This window comes from Bufo gargarizans, chromosome 9 (genome assembly GCF_014858855.1).
Source record: "Bufo gargarizans isolate SCDJY-AF-19 chromosome 9, ASM1485885v1, whole genome shotgun sequence".
In the NCBI taxonomy this organism is placed as follows: domain Eukaryota; kingdom Metazoa; phylum Chordata; class Amphibia; order Anura; family Bufonidae; genus Bufo; species Bufo gargarizans.
In genome coordinates this window covers 191,939,937-191,945,320 of record NC_058088.1, presented here as the reverse complement: position 1 = coordinate 191,945,320, position 5,384 = coordinate 191,939,937, and the positions used below count along the sequence as shown (strand labels likewise).

The window sequence follows — 5,384 nt, the reverse complement described above, 5'->3', positions numbered from 1 at the left end:
AGCAGCAGACCCTCACCCCTAATATTTTAGATGGTCAGATCAGTAGCAGGCCCTCACCCATAACGTTTTAGAGGGTCACCAGCAGGCCCTTGCTCCTAATGTTTTTGAGGGTCACCAGCAGGCCATCAATCATAATTTTTCAAGGCTGCGTATGATGCCCTCCTTTATGTGTAATAAAGGGTGTATTGGAGCGCCGGTTCCTTGTAATTTTTGGCAGCACTTGCACTTTATATACAAGTAAATATATAGGAAAGAATATTTCCTAACAATTTTTCCTCTAAAATCAATTTCATCTTCGGTTTTGTACGTATTATTGTCAGTCTGTAAAAGTGGCGCACTACTCGGACAACATCGTTCCCAGCAGCGACCTGGGAGTCCAAGATAGATCCAGACATCCTCCCCATGCTGTTCCCGAACCATTTCACTAGTGTTTCCATCAATTTCTGACCTTTTCCTTTAAACCAGACACCCTCCCCTCTTCAGAGCGGGGAGTACCTGGTTTAATGCTCAGGTTCTCCCATTGACTTCCATTGTGCTCGGGTGCTCGGTAGAGCACTCGAGCATCCTGAGGTCTTCGATCCGTGCACCAGAGCACCCATGCACTTTGGTGATCGATCTACACTACTTATTATCACTGCACTACAGGACAATCCAGAGGGAGGAGCTTATTATAACAGCACTACAGCACAGCACAGAGGGAGGAGCTTATTATCACAGCACTACAGGACAGCCCAGAGGGAGGAGCTTATCACTACAGTACATTGTGCATATTTTAATCAACTTGTATAAGCCCATCAGTCCTGGAAGTAAACAGATTTTTTAGACCTATACCTTTAAGAAGCAAACATAATGATGGGCTGGTGATTTATAGGGAGCCAGTGTCCATTAGACCACAGCACGATCGCTATTGATTGCAGTTTATGAAGATGATACATGGCTGGGATCCATATTTTGTAACACCCTCCCCTTGCCGTGCTCATGGGGGCAGTGTGCTTAAAGATGTGAGAAGACATTAAAAAGGCTGTGTATTCTCTACATTTACCACCATAGTCATAGTGCTGGCTCAGCTTGGTTGCTGCAGTCACATTTTGCTAGAAGATTCTTAAATGACAGCGGTGAATGCTTAGGATCGCAGCTGACCTTCAGCGCCAAATTGTAAAGGTAAACTGACCATATTTAACCAGTTGAATGTTACTGTTTAGTCTCTGATTACCCCTTTTTTGGCTCAGGCTCCTTGGTGTGGGTGATATCTCAGCATCACACTTACAAAAATTACGAGTGGCCATGCAAAAAAAATAAAAAATTACACAAATTTCACAAAAGAATGTCAATATAGTAAATACAATGTCTCAATTCAGAAACTATTTTACAAGTCATCGCATGGCCATTGTAATAAGCTTCATAGGAATAGCAGCAAGATCTGTACAGACACAATCAGGTTCAAGTATCATCCATGAGGAGTAACATGGAAGATTCTCGAGATACGAGAACTCAAGAACAAAGAGGTCTAAGATAATATGCAGGAGGATGAGGACTATGGAAGAATTAGAGATATTGCATAAAAACCCTCAACCTCCAAACCGCTGTGTGGAGCGTCAGGGGTTGTCACGTACTTTGGCATATTCCTTAGGCAAATCAATAAATCTCTTCTTCTCCACCACGGCTGGGTTTCCGTAGTAGTAGTTCCAGGAATACTCTGGAGACAGGACCTTGGTGGGTTTGTAATGCAGGAAATATCTGTTGAGATAACTTTCATCATGCCAACGAGCTTCTATGTTTATAGCTTTATCGGACAGCATGGCGTGGTGGCAATGGTTGGTCAACTTGTAGATCTCTTCCACTGTGCCTCCAAAATGGGCCCCAGTGTAATAGAAATCGCCCTCGTCTTCAGGGATGTAACCTGCAGATTGAGGTCTCCTTTAATTGGTGAACTCCTTGCGAGACGATGTGAAAAAACCCGGATGGATGACACCATAAACATCACTGAGGATCTCAACCCCAACCTGGTCTTTGAACACCATGTCCACATCTAGACACACCAGATAGTCCACCTCATTGATGAACCGATCATTGATGTAGTCTCGAATGATCTGCATCCTTCTCATGGTGATGTCCTGCCATCTTTTGTAGGCTGGGACCTCCAGGACAACCAGATTTCTCATTTCACCCAGTGTAATGTTGGGGATGGCAGTGGGCTGGTCGGTCATTACATAATAAGTGACCCGGTGTCCAGTCATGAAAAACTTCTCAGCTGTGTCCAGAAAATGTTCAATAAACTTGGTGTACCTAAAAAAGAGAACAGAAAAAATGGTCAGAAAACGTGGTTTATGAAGAAAAGTATTATAGTAGTTATATTCTTGTACATAGGAGGCAGTATTATAGTAGTTATATTCTTGTACATAGGGGCAGTATTATAGTAGTTATATTCTTGTACATAGGAGCCGTATTATAGTAGTTATATTCTTGTACATAGGAGGCAGTATTATAGTAGTTATATTCTTGTACATAGGAGCAGTATTATAGCAGTTATACTCTTGTACATAGGAGGCAGTATTATAGTAGTTATATTCTTGTACATAGGAGGCAGTATTATAGCAGTTATATTCTTGTACATAGGAGGCAGTATTATAGTAGTTATATTCTTGTACATAGGAGCAGTATTATAGCAGTTATATTCTTGTACATAGGAACAGTATTATAGTAGTTATATTCTTGTACATAGGAGCAGTATTATAGTAGTTATATTCTTGTACATAGGAGGCAGTATTGTAGTAGTTATATTCTTGTACATAGGAGCAGTATTATAGTAGTTATATTCTTGTACATAAGAGGCAGTATTATAGTAGATATATTCTTGTATATAGGGGCAGTATTATAGTAGTTATATTCTTGTACATAGGAGGCAGTATTATAGTAGTTATATCCCTGTACATAGGAGCAGTATTATAGTAGTTATATTCCTGTACATAGGAGCAGTATTATAGTAGTTATACTATATAGAATGAGTGTGAATTTTCTGGATTTCCTTACTTTCTAATAGCAAACACAGTCAGTCCAATGTGAACTCCTCTCTTGTGGAATTGTGCGTTGAGTATGTCTATATTGAAGAGTCTATTCCATACAATCGGCGCTAGCCATGGAGTCACCGAGAGAACATCTGTCCGTCTGGAAGAGAGAAGAGCATTAATCATTACACCCAGTGTGTCTTTTTTTCCAAGGAGATGAAAGTGTTATTCCAGTTTGCGTTTGGCCGTGTCTTCCACAAGTTATAAAGCCCGGAGATCTCGCTCTCTAGACAATTGCTCCCTCTTCCATTTTCAACCACAAGTTTTACATTTTCATGGGAAATGCAGCCAAACTGTTATCTAGAAATAATATGTAGCACCAAATTGTTTCATCCTAAAAATGTCAAATTTTAAATGTTTTTTGTTCAATAAATGACATGTGTCGGCACTACCTTCCTCTGCTCAGATCACTGCGATACCATTGAACTCTATGGAGCTTGCTCAGGGCCCACAAGCAGTGGATAAGTGGTGCTCTGGTTCAAATACTTCACAGTCCAATCATCAAAAGATGAAACAATGCGTCGCTCACCATAAAATCCTTACTTTGTTCATAAATCCATGAAATACGCCGGCTTTGGGGTGAGGGCCGCATTGTTTCATCTTTTGAAGATTTTAATGTTTTTTTCTGCTTTGCATTATAATTTTTTGATAGAATAATGTAATAACAAAGACAAATAATAAAGTAAATACAATAGCCATACTCACTAGAGAAAAGGTACTAATGCTACAGCTCAGTTATAAGGGCTCCGGCAAACTAACGTATGTCGTCCGTTCTGTGCATTGGGGACCACAAATTTCAGTCCCCAATGCACTGGCACCATCCATGCGGATTCAACTTGAATGGAACCTTGATCCGTCCGCAGCACAAAAAAATAGAACATGGAGGCACGGACAGAAAACCACAGAAGCACTCCGCAGATTCTAGTAAATGGGTCCACATCCGTGATGAGGTGCACAAACAGCCGGTGCCTATATATTGCGGACCTACTGCTTGCAAGCTGCAATACGGGCACTGGCCGGCAACGATCGTGTACACGAGCCGTAAATGTGAGATTCTTTGCAAATTCTTGGCAAATTACGTATTTGTGCCTGTCCACCAACGACAAGGCGATCTCTTAGGACAGGAACCTGCACTAAATTCTACTTCTTCTGATGCCGACTGTAAGGACTGTACCCACTAAGCCTGTTGCCCCTATGGGACCTGTATGAACCTTTTATGTCTGTATCCACTGTTCCCACTGAAATCAATTACTATGATTATCAGGCAGGGGTGTAACTACCATAGCGGCAGACCATCCAACTGCTACGGGGCCCAAATGCAACAGGGGACCTAGTCTTTGTTGTCATTATCTTCTCTTCTACTGGAGGTGAAAACTCGGTCAGGACTTTACCTTCTAAAGGAACAACTTTTAGCAAATAAGGCAGTGGAAAAAATGGTTTAACGGTCATTGAAAGGAGTTTAGGTGTAAATCGTTCTGTCCTGTGTGTGGGCTTCCTGGTTTGATCCTTGCTATGGGGCCCTTACTTCTCTATGTACGCCACTGCTCTAAGCACCTTGGAATAACTTACGGAGGCTTCAGGGCTTCTGGTCTCTCGTACAGCATCCTGGAAGCAAAGAAGACATCAGCAGTATTATTTCATTGTATTTGATCGGTCTACATGTTAAAACTGCGCTCCGAGACCGGGTGCCAGATGCCTCAGGCTCACTCCCTACTGCAGGCCACGGCTTGTGCTTGTCTTTCAGATCTCTTCTGCTGGCCTGCAGATTAATGGATGTTAGGCTAGGTCTACACGACGACATTTGTCGCGCGACATTTTGTTGCACTAATGTCGCGCGACAATTTTTATAATGGCAGTCTATGGTGTCGCACTGCAACATGCGACATGCTGCGACTGCGACGCGACAGTCGCAGAAAATCCATTCGAGATGGATTTTTCTGCGACTGTCGCGTCGCAGTCGCAACATGTCGCATGTTGCAGTGCGACACCATAGACTGCCATTATAACAATTGTCGCGCGACATTAGTGCAACAAAATGTCGCGCGACAAATGTCGTGCCCTATCTGTCGCGCAACTTTTTGTCGCGCAACAAATGTCGTCGTGTAGACCTAGCCTAACTGTAAAAGCCATATCTAACCAGTAGGTGGCGCTTGTGTACATTATCCTGTGATATTATTTGTGGCAGTAGGTGGCGCTGGTGTACATGATCCTGTGATATTATTTCCAGCAGTAGGTGGCGCTGGTGTACATAATCCTGAGATATTATTTCCAGCAGTAGATGGCGCTGGTGTACATGATCCTGTGATATTATTTCCAGCA

At 42.4% G+C, this 5,384-nt stretch overlaps 1 pseudogene; it reads right to left on the bottom strand.

The window, feature by feature from the left end:
* Nucleotides 1–1,595: 1,595 nt before the first annotated feature.
* On the bottom strand, nucleotides 1,596–4,669 carry LOC122946274 (annotated as a pseudogene).
* Nucleotides 4,670–5,384: the final 715 nt, after the last annotated feature.